This window comes from Chenopodium album, chromosome 6, assembly GCF_948465745.1.
Source record: "Chenopodium album chromosome 6, dcCheAlbu1.1, whole genome shotgun sequence".
Taxonomy (NCBI): domain Eukaryota; kingdom Viridiplantae; phylum Streptophyta; class Magnoliopsida; order Caryophyllales; family Amaranthaceae; genus Chenopodium; species Chenopodium album.
Genome location: NC_137839.1, coordinates 10,260,901 through 10,273,142, shown reverse-complemented (window position 1 = coordinate 10,273,142; position 12,242 = coordinate 10,260,901). Strand labels below are relative to the sequence as shown.

At 35.6% G+C, this 12,242-nt stretch overlaps 1 long non-coding RNA gene across 3 annotated transcripts; it reads left to right on the top strand.

Moving 5' to 3' along the window:
• Positions 1-9,630: 9,630 nt before the first annotated feature.
• On the top strand, positions 9,631-12,007 carry LOC145634571 (uncharacterized). Of its 3 annotated transcripts, XR_014113434.1 has the most exons (5): positions 9,631-9,769; positions 10,511-10,611; positions 10,745-10,856; positions 10,946-11,462; positions 11,658-12,007. It is a non-coding gene; the product is annotated as an uncharacterized LOC145634571 (long non-coding RNA). The 3 variants fall into 3 exon arrangements; XR_014113432.1 differs by having other exon boundaries at positions 10,745-11,462; XR_014113433.1 differs by having other exon boundaries at positions 10,511-10,660; positions 10,745-11,462.
• The last annotated feature ends 235 nt before the right edge of the window (positions 12,008-12,242 follow it).

Sequence of the window (12,242 nt, the reverse complement as noted above, 5' to 3'; positions counted from 1 at the left end):
CCCATCATGCTCATTTCAAATTCTCCACTCATCAAGTCAGCAAAATACTTGCACAAAGATTCATTAGTTGCACCAAACAGAATATCATCAACATAAATTTGTACAACTAATATGTCAGTTCCATTTGATTTTAAAAAACAGAGTTTTATCTATTTTGCCACGTTTAAAACCATTTTGTAATAGGAACTTTGACAATCTTTCATACCATGCTCTAGGAGCTTGCTTCAGCCCATAGAGAGCTTTGTCAAGCTTGTAGACATGGTTTGGGAACTCTGGATTTTCAAATCCAGGAGGTTGTTCCACATAGACTTCTTCATTTAAAAATCCATTTAGAAAAGCACATTTTACATCCATATGGAACAACGTGAATCCCATATAAGCAGCAAAAGCAATAAGTAAACGAATAGCCTCTAACCTGGCTACTGGAGCAAATGTTTCTTCATAGTCTATTCCTTCCTGTTGATTGAAACCTTGTACAACCAGTCTTGCTTTATTTCTGACAATGATACCATGCTCATCTAGCTTGTTCCTAAACACCCACTTTAGACCTATTGTCTTCTTATCTTTGGGTCTAGGTTCCAGATGCCATACTTTGTTTCTTTCAAACTCATTTAGTTCATCTTGCATAGAATTAATCCAGTCTGCGTCAGTTAAAGCTTCAACATAATTCTTAGGTTCCATAGAAGATAGGAATGCATAAAATGCACAGAAGTTCCTAAGCTGAGATCTAGTCTGAGTTCCTTTTGTAATATCACTCATGATTGCATCAACAGGATGTGATTTCTGATGTTTCCAACGTTTAGGAGTAAAGTCCTTCACTGGATACAATCTTTCCTGATCATTGTTGACTGGTTCTTCTGTAGGAACTTGTTCTTGAACCTCAGTTGGAACTTCGACAAGATTCTCCTCATTTTGATTTTGATCTTGTTCTTGAACAGGAGTTCCTGGAGCATTCTCTATTTCTGGTACTTCATTTGCTTCCAGATTCGTTTGCTCACCAATTTCCACTTGCTGCTTCTACAATGATGTTGATTTTTCATCTGGATCTGTCTTGCGAACAAGTCCAATTTCAAAATCATTATCACACTCCTGTACATCATTTAAAGACTGTTCAGTTTCATCAAATATAACATGTACAAATTTCTCAACACACATTGTCCTTTTATTATAGACTCTATATGCTTTACTATTAGAGGCATATCCTAGGAACACAGCCTCATCACTACGTTTATCAAACTTTCCCAAGTTCCTTTTATCATTGTTATGAACAAAACATTTACAACCAAAGGATCTAAAGTAAGAAATATTAGGTTTTCTCCCTTTGATCAGCTCATAAGGAGTTTTGTTGGTAATGGCTCTAACTGATACTCTATTAAGGATATAGCATGCTGTATTCACTGCTTCTGCCCAGAAGTTCCTAGGCAGACCACTTGAGATCAGCATTGTCCTGGCTATGTCTTCAAGGCTTCTGTTCTTGCGTTCCACCACCCCATTTTGTTGAGGAGTCCTAGGGGCAGAGAAGTTGTGATCCATTCCATGTTCAGTACAGAATTCATCAAATTTTGAGTTTTTGAATTCTGTGCCATGATCTGATCTGAGGTGAATTAATGGATTACCTGTTCTTCTCTGTTCTTTCTTTACAAAAGCTACAAATTCATCAAAAGTTTCATCTTTAATCACAAGAAAGAAAACCCAAGTAAACCTTGAAAAGTCATCAACAATAACCATAACATATCTCTTACCACTTCTACTTTGGATTCTCATAGGACCACATAGATCCATATGAACAAGTTCCAAAGGTCTTTTGGTACTTACCATTTTCTTGGACTTGAAAGAAACTCGAGTCTGTTTTCCTCTAACACAAGCATCACACACTTTGTCATACAGGAACTTAATACATGGAAGACCTTCCACTAGTTCCTTAGATCTCAATTTATCAAGTAGAGTAAAACTTGCATGTCCAAATCTTTTGTGCCATAATAAAGGATCATTCTCAATGACACTAAGACATGTTAAACTGCTATTAGGAACTTCGTTAAGATCAACAACATATGTGTTTCCTTTACGAATTCCTTCTAAGATGATGTTCCCAGTGTCATTATGAATGATTCTGCACTTATTAGAAGTAAAGCTTACAGAGTTACCTTTGTCACAAAATTGTGAAATACTCAACAAGTTGTGTTTAAGCCCCTCGACCAAAAATACATTATCAATTGCATGGGAACTTGACCTTCCTACTTTGCCAATGTCAACTATATCTCCAGTCATGTTATCACCAAAGGTCACAGTTCCCCCGTAGTAGGCATCCAGTGAGAGAAATCTAGATTTATCTCGAGTCATGTGCTTAGAACAACCACTGTTGAGGTACCAAGTGTTGTTCCCCCTCACTGGAACCTGCATGAGAAATCAAACATTAGGTTCAGGAACCCAGGTTTCCTTGGGTTCCTGTGCAACAACAGTAGGTTTTTTCTTTTCGATCCACATCTGTTCTACATGCTTTTTATTTTTCTGTGAACATTTTTCTTTCTTAGGACACTTGACTTGTTTGTGTCCAGTATTCCCACAGAAATAGCATACTATACTACTAGGCAGGTCAATATACTTCTTTTCCTTTTGGAACTTCTTTTTGAAACCCAAACCTTCTGTTCTTTTGGTTTGAGCTTTGGTGATCCAGTCAGGAACTCTGTATTCTACGGATTGTTTGCCTTTCCTGGCTTTCTCAAGTTCCCCCTCAAGTCTTGATTTATCCGCTTTCATAATTTCCAAATCAGATTTTAATTTTTCAAAATTCGAATATTGAGCAAGTGGAGGAACTTCATAATCAGGAGCATTAAGACAAAGTTTCATCAAGGATAGTTCCACATTCAACATTATGTTATCATGTTTTAACCTGTCTATAGTTTCTTTTAAATAATTATTATCATCAAACAGACTAAATAATCTATATTGAATATCAAATTTCAGATTATCAACCCACTTACTGTTTTCTTTAAAAGTAACCAAAGCTTCATCACTTTTATGTTTAGCTTTATGCAAATCTTTAAGATCTTCTTGAATCTCCAAGACAGCTGATATTAAGTTTTCTTTAGAGAAATGTCTAAGTTCTTTTCGAGAAAACCATACCTCAGATTCTAGTTCCTTCAACTTTGTCTTTTCATCCATTTTGGCCATCAAACATAGATGGGCAGTTTCCTCTAGTGGTTGTTCTTCCTCTTCCTCAGAATCTGAATCTCCCCAAGCGGCTAACATGGCTTTCTTTACATTGTCCTAGGTGAAATAAGGTTTGTAGACTCTTGACTCGTTGGATTGCTCCTTGCCCTTAGTCTTTCCTTTCTCACCGTCTGGTAATGGACAATCTTTAATGAAATGATCTTTTGAGCCGCACTTGAAACATGTTGTGTTTCTGGAACTTGCATATTTCTTGTTCCTATCGAACTTCTTATAGTTCATCATCCTTTTGACCTTTCTTACTAGCATTGCCATCTCTTCCTCATCAGCCTCTGATTCTTCTGAGTCTTGAGCCTTAAGAGCCAGACTCTTGTTTTTGGAACTTTCAGAGTTGGAACTCAGATGCAGTTCATGAGTCATCAATGATCCAGCTAGTTGTTCCATGTTGAACTTTGTGAAGTCCTTAGCTTCCTGCATAGCTGCATAGCAGTAACCTTCGACCTCCATCGTTCATCTTGTGGTAGACTCCTCAAGATCTTCCTAGCCTGTTCATCAATCGGAATGTGTCTGCCAAGGGAATTCAATTCAGTAATAATATCATTGAACCTAGTAAACATTTCCTCTATGGTTTCCTTTGATTGCATTTCAAACCTTTCATATCTAGACATCAACAAATCAATTTTAGAACGTTTTACCTCATTAGTACCTTCATGAGGTACTTCTAGTAGATCCCAAATCTGTTTTAGCAGACTTGCATCCCATGATACGATTATGTTCATGAGGTCCAAGTCCACAATGCAAATACTTTATGGCTAAAGCATTCAATTCAAGTTTCTGATAGTCTTCTTTATCATAATCAAAAATAGGTTTAGGAACTATCTCTTTCTTTTCATTGGTTATGGTTATTTCAAAATCACCAGCTTCAATAACACGCCAAACCTGGTAATTTTCTGCCTTAATAAATATCTCCATCCTGTTCTTCCAGTAGGTGTAGAACTTACCATTGAACATTGGTGGACGTTGGGTAGAATACCCTTCTTCAAGTTTCTCTTTGTAATTCATCTCTCCAGGAACTTACTCAGCAAAGTTATTCGCTTATACGAGAGTACCTTGCTCTGATACCAATTGTTAGTTGAGACGATTAATACAAGAGGGGGGTGAATTGTATATAGTTCCTAATGACTACTTTTGCGGATAAATAAACAATGCGTATAGGAACTTAAGCAAACACACAGATTTTACGAGGAAACCTTCCAGGGCCCAACTGGAAGTAAAACCTCGACCCTACCTTAGGGATTTCAAACACAAACCACTTCACTATAATAGGGCAAACACCAAGTTACAACCTATTAGACGCGGACCTTTATTTCACAAGTTCCTCACTGGACTTGTTACTTGATAGGACCCTATCCTACCCAATCTAAGCACCACAGTTAGATTCACTCGTACCACCAAAGTACTACCAAAGTACAAAACACTCGTACCACCCCAGTACAAAAACTCCCAGCCTCACCAAGAAGCTTACACAAAACTGTATAATACTCAAGCTATAAAATCACCCAAATAACCCAACCAATACAAATACAAGACGCCTATTATGATAGGTAAGCAATGCATGAAATCCGAAACTAATATGATAATTTAAAAGCTTGGTAAACTTACTCGTTTAAAGCACTGTGATTTCTCCACGCATAAACTCACAAAAAACCTAAATCATTTTGCTCTCTACTATTTATACAAGTAACACTTGTATAGAAAGTAGGTTTTCTAAAAAGATAAATATGTTAACTTGACTTATCTTTAATAAACACGGTTTTAGTAAATCAAGTGGAATAAAATCTTTTCCGAAAATAAATATAAAAGATATTTATAAAGAAAGCTTATCTTTTCATAATAAACCGACTTTAGAGAAAAATAATCTTTTTGTTAGAAAATCTTTTCCTAAAATCTATCTTTTATCATTTTCCATATTTATTTTATTTACCAACAAACTTATCACGTTTCTAATAAATCTCATGCACTAACCTACTTACCATATTAACAATAATTTCTAAGAATAAACTTTAACCATTATTGCTGCGCCGCACTCTGATCAGATGAATTACTTGGGCTCCAAGCATATCAAGTTCCACCAAAGAACTTAACTGCTAGTCTTCAAGTTCCTGTTAGGGAACGTTCCTGTTAGGGAACTTAGTTCTTGTTAGAGAACTCTTCCTCTGATTTGTTTATCTTCTTCAACAAGGATCTTCTTCATGTCTTCTTAGATTCAGATGGTTCTTCAATCACCAAGATTATTCTGCACCTTGACTAATCACACACTAGAGTATCTTTATTAAATGAGTTTGCTTTTAGTTTAAGTTCCTCATCATCAAAACCTTTATGCTTCAAGACGCTTCTCGACCCCTATCCCGACACGGCAACACCACCCATTTCCTCCAATCGAAAACTGCCCCTCTCCTCGTCCCCCACCTGAATCGCCCCACTCCCCCTTCCCCACTCAGAAACGTTACCTCAAAACCCTAAACTCAACCCACGAAACCACCCTAAACGAATTTGGGTGTTGTTTAAGGTGGTTTCGTGGGCTGGGATTAGGGTTTTGGGGTTGAGGGCTGTTGAATTGAGGGAGTTGAATTGAGGGATGAACAGGAAAGTCGGGTTGGGGATGTGGGAATTGTGAAAGGGGTGGGGAGGCGGAGGAGGTGGGGTCGACGATCCCGTCGCCGGCAATGGTGGAAAGAAGTTGTTTTTGGCCACTGGCTGTTGGCAAGGGGGGTAAGGCTAGTGTGGGTGAGAGGAGGTGGATGAGATTTTTTTTAATTTTATTTATTTAATTTTTAATTATGATTCAAGATTTTTATTTAAAATTTTTAATTGAAAAAGTTTTTATTTCATTAATTAATTAGAAAATGTATTTAAATTATTTTGTTCAAAAAAGGACCAACCATAAAATGACATGTAACACCCCCAAATCCCCCTCAACGGAAATACTAGTATAATACGTATAATTATACCGTAGAGATATAGTTAGGCGTATTACCGCCGCGTGATTACGCAAGGCTACTAAACTTACTAAACAAAACAATACTTTGCAGCGGAAACTTCAAAACTCTTCTTATTAATAATAACTATAAATAGAAACCAATGTTATGAGTACTCAAATTAAATACAAAGACCAAGATTCCTAATTTAGTGAAACCAAATCCCGGGACTCCAATGCATCACTTTATTCACTTCACCTGAAATAACACTACTTACCATTACGGTAAACAGGGCGAACCAAAACAAATAAGAAGTACGGGTTAGCAAAATATGCTAAGTACGGTAAGTGCAAGATAATTAAACTCAATTTATTTGCAAACATGCTTTAAAACCAATTCCAATAATTAATCCAATAATTCAAAACTCATGATTCAAAACCAAATTCTCAATATTTCAATCTCAATAATCAATAAAACCAATTCCAATTATTTTAAAACCAATTTCTCATATTATAAAAACCAATTCCTCATAATAAACCAATAAAACCAATGAAATTAATTAAACCAATTCCTCTCCCAAGTGTGCACACCCCCAAGCTAGTCTCCTTATGTTACAAGGCTATTCTTGAGGAAAGACCCGGTCATACAAAGTCCAAGGCCTTATCAATAAACCAAATCCGCATAGTGGGATTACTAACATGCTTATAAAGCATTAATAATAATAATAATTCAATGATTCAATAAATCCTCTTTTAAATCCAATAATTCAACCTTTAATGAAAACAATCCAAACTCCTTTTTAATAAATTCAACATGCTCTTAAAATCAATCCCTTTTTAAACATGAATAATAAATTAATTAATTACTTGAAAGATAGTGGAGTCTCAGTTAGTGAGTTCATGACTGGAATTTTCACTTAAAACCTTGACCCTTTATGAGAAGGATGGTGAGAAAGTCTTGACCCAACAACCTTGGATGGTCCTTTTGTCTTTGGCCCATTTACCTAGGATTAAGATATACCAACCTCTCTTTGACAAATATGGGGATGTGATCAAGGAAGACGGAATGTGGAATGAGAAGCATCATCATGAAGGGAAATGGTTGGCAACCATGTCTAGCCTTAAGAGGGACTTGCACTATGTGGAGCGGAAGTATGAACCAAGGAGGAAAGCTGTGAAAATTCCCACGATCCCAAAAGATCGAACCTTTGAACTAATGACCAAACGTACTTCTTAAATGCCCAAGTACCTTTTTCATACCCAAAGAAGCAACATGAGTATATGGAATCTAGTGATGAGTCCATACCACCTCTTGGTAGGAGCAAGCATTACCGTTCTCTTAGCCATACTTCAAGCTATGAATCTTCAAAACAACCTAGCCCAAAAGCCCATTTCCATGTTGCAAAAAGGCCCATAACTCGTTCTCAAACTACAAAAGAAAAAGCTCAAAACCCCAAAGCTTCTTCAAGCCAACCTCGTGGGGATGTAAGCCCGACAAAAAGCCCAATTTACACTCCTGGCCCGAGCAGAAATATAAGTAAATCTGGGTTAAGCTCATCAGGCCTTATTCCAAGCTATAGTGGTTATAACCCAACTCTCATGGCCGAACCAAGTAATAGAAGTGATGATCCGGATTATGATCCTATTGAAGATGGTTATGCCCATAGTGTTATTTGATTGTTTTTTAACTATGTTTTTGTTTCATGTTTCAATAATTGTCCTAAATGACAAAGTTGTATTTTCATTAATTATTAATGAAATAAAATGAATTATTTGAAATTTCTTTATGTTGTTAAGTGAATTAAATTCTTATATGATAAAACTTGTTTTAATTCTCGAAGTGTGGTAATTAAACCCAGGAAGTATGTCTTCAAGAATCAGGGATCAATTAAGGAGTAAGCGCACTGGTTTCAAAGTTGGAAAGGTCCTTAAGCAGTTAACCCATTTTACTGAGAACATCACGAAAGTGGTGAAAAGGGAACACCGAAATCCCGAGCTTGATGCCTATAGTGAAGTCTTTAAGAGAGTAGCTGCAGCTAAACCACTTGTTTACTTGGGAAGGGAGAACCCAACCACCTTTGAAAACTGGATTAGGGAGTTTGACAAGCTGTTTGATGCTATCAATTGCCCAAGTGAGCTGATGGTGAACAATGGGGTTTACTACCTGAGGGAGGAAGATGATTTATGGTGGGCCCAAAGAAAAGGTGAGCTGTTGAAAAAGTCAAACTTTGGGTGGGATGAGTTAAGGAAGCCTTGAGAGAAAAGTTTTACCCTTCCTACCTTAGAAAGCAGAAGTGCATGGAGTTTACCAACCTGAGAATGGGAAACATGTCAATCAGTGAATACTACAACAAGTTCATTGAGTTGATGAGCTACTACAAGAAAAAGGGAAATTAACAACTGATTTTTGCGACTACCATAATAATCAGTCGCAAAAATTATTTTTGCGACTGAAAAAGACGAGTAGTCGCAAAGTTTGCAACTAATTTTGTAATAGTTGCTACGTGGTCGCTAATTAGCAACTGATTTTTGCGACTACCATAATAATAAGTCGCAAAACTTATTTTTGCGACTGAAAAAGATGAATAGTCGCAAATTTTGCAGTCGATTTTGCAGTAGTTGTTATGCGGTCGCTAATCTGCGACACTTTTACAAGTTTTGCGACTAAATTATAGTTGTTGGGTTAGCAATTTAAATTTTTTTTAAAAAAAAATTGTGATTGCTATTGCAACTATTCAATAGTCGCTACCATTGTTGTTAAAATTTATTAAAAGAGAAATAAAAAAAAAATATTAAAGGAGAAATTAAAAAGGATTTTTTTGACTTTTACCACAAAAAAAATCACAAAATTAATTTTTTACTACCAAAACTTTGATTTTATCACCAAAAAAAAATTAAAAAATGTTTTTTACCACATGTCGCCAAAAACCTAATCGAAATTTATATATTATTCGATTTTTGTGCCAAATACATGGTCTTTAGGGGTTTTGATACTTTGGATCCAATTTGAGGTCATAATTGACAAAAAATGATCATAATTGTTTCATTTTGCGAGTCTAAAAATACATCGATTTGCGTGAAATACTCAAAACGACTCATTTTCGATCATTTTTTGTCAATACTGACCTCAATTTGAATCTACAAGGCGAAAATGCTCCCTTAAACTTATGAAAAACATGTTTTGCGCACGAAAATCGAAATTTTTTTTTAAACCGTTAGATGTAACAGTTTTCTTTACGGTAGGTTGAAAAAAAATAATTTAGTTTTTTTATGGTAATGTAAAACTTTTAAAATTTTTTATGGTAAAAAATAATTTTGTGTGTTTTTTTTGGGTAATAGTGAAAAAAATTCATAAAAAAACACTTAGTATTGCATGTTGTATTGTTGTTCCCTCAAACCAAGAACTAAATCGCTCTTTTACCTGAGTCATTCATTATACGTAATTACATACTCTTCTTCCTCCCCCCCCCCCCCCCCCCCCCCCCAAAAAAAAAAAATTAAAAAAAAAAACAAAAACAAAAACAAAAACAAAACAGAAGGCCAAGTTCAGAACTTCAGAGTAATCAATCAACCCGTCGTCGTCGTCTTCATCTGTCGCCGCTGCGCCACCACATCTCCTCCCAGGTTAGTCACATGTTCTTCCCCTTCCTACTGTCCATTCCATCTTTCTCTTACTACAATTGGCCAATTGTGAATTTTAGTTTATCATTGAGTTTTTTGCCCAATTTTTTAAAATCTGGTTTCCATTGCGATTTGCGAATTGATTTTAATCTAATTAAATTGATTGAATTTCGAGTTGATTTATTTGCGAATTGATTGAATTGATTTTAACTCTGGTTTTCATTGAGAATTGATTTTAATCTGGCTACCAATTGCAAATTTTAAGATTATCATAGTCAATTAATGAAAAACCTATCAATATTGATTGATTATGCAAAAAGCCCTAATTATTTTTAATGTAAAGATCCCAAGTTATATTATTCCAACTTTTTTTTTCCTCTAAATGTGGTTGATTGGTTAGAGTATGTGAGATATGATCTACAACCACTTATTCAACAATGCTCAATCAAAATCATGAGCTCTTTGAGGTATTCATTTTATGTATCATTCTGCCTCAATATTCTTTAATCTATAAAGTTTTGATTTTTGTTTTTGAGGCTGTTTACATCTATAACTGATCAACCATTCTAAATAACATTAGTGAATGTTTCTTAGTTAGCCAATACCCAACTTTATTTTGTCTTACTCTCCTTCATAGTTCATACTTCATGCATCACTTGCTAGTGGATTATTTTATTAAATATTCATTGTACTTACAATGGAAACTAAGTCATGTCTACTGACTACTGTCCTTATATTTGCCAGCTCTCGTATGGTTGTGCTAGTTCAGTTGCTGCTAAAATCTAATTCTGCAAGCTCCTTGATAGATGATTATGCTCCGTGCCTAGAGACACGTGAACAAGAAGGTCAGATTGCGGATAATAGCAGTGATATCTGGGTGTGCTTATACTCTAGGTGCTAGAGTATTGTTAGTGAGTTGCTTATACTATTGAATTTGTTATGTGGATTTCTATTGATATCATCTCTTTTTTTTGACAGCTTCTTATTGACAATATCAGCAGGCCGCACCAAATGTGACTCATTTGCTACTTAAATTTGATCTAGATACCCTGATTGAGCTTACATCCTTACAGCCAAGATTTAATTATAGGTACGGTGACTTTAGGTTTATGTGAATTCATTGTATCGATTGTTTTGTTCTTATAAGTTTTCTCATCTCTGTACTGATTTGTGATACAGAGTTGCTTAATTATGGTTATTCTTGATATGTTGGATAAACTTTTGAAGCCGGGCGTAAATGCATTGCTTCATGAGTGTTTGGGTACTAAAATGGTCATACCCATTTTAGTCTTGGGTAATTCTACCTATATAAGCCCAAAGGGCATAAAAAGGTCTAAAAGGTCCCAAATAAGTAAAATGCATCAATATGGCCTTCAACGACCCACATATGTACTTCTAAGGGTTCACTAACACCCACCATGTACTCCTATATATACCCCTCAAGGGGCCAAAGGTAAAGAAGGTCATTCTTATCATCTAAGATGACCATACTCCTTCACTCTCTCCCCTTAACTCCTCTCAATATATGCATTGTTTGGCTACTAACTTTGGCGTCAGAGGCTCCACCCCGGGGTCCACCCCCGGGGCTCGGGGTTCATTTTGCAAGTTGATTCAAGGCCCAAATTTGAGGTTCTCAGGCACCCCTTCGAGGCCCGGTTAGCTCATTTTTTGCCGAAACAATGAGTATGAATTTTAGGTTAGTCTTTTATTTATATAGCTACAAAGTACCAATACTAGTCTTGAGAGTTTTCAAGTGTTGGTGATTGTTCTTATCTGTAATCTAATTAAGGGTCTTTAATTTTACTTTTTATGCTGGCACATAAGTCCTTTGGTGCATGTTTTATGATTTGAACATTTGAGACCATATTTACTAATACATATCTTAATGCAGGGAGAATATATGGAAAAACTTGAGGAATATAAGAACAAAGAAATTGAGATAAGCTCCAACAAAGTCTACTTAGAGGTTGTATGTGGGCAAAAGAAAGGAAAAGTTTACGGTTTAGGGAGCGCTTCATAAATGTAATTCAAGAACGATTTGTGGATAACTACTGATCTTTAATATTTGGAGGCATATTTGTATATCGTCATTAGTTCTTATTTGAAGTAGTTTCCTTTATATGAGTGGTGATTTTGAAACAATTAGTCATGTGGTTTAGAATATTATTTTTTATTATATTGATACAAATTGATGATATTATTTTTGATATTTTAATAAAATTGACATTATGGTTATTTTAATTTACGCTTGGGAACCCTTTTCTTTTCTTTCGGTGACTGATATTGGTCATCACTAAATTATGGTCTACAAATATTTATAGTCAATTACAAAAATTTAGCGACTACAGATTTGTTTTAGAGACTGAATGGTTAGTTGCAAAATAATTGGTCTTAGTAGTCTCTAATTCGTCGCAAATTATTAGTCTTGCAGTCGCGAATCCGTCACAAAATATTGGTCTCCGTAGTCTTAAATTTT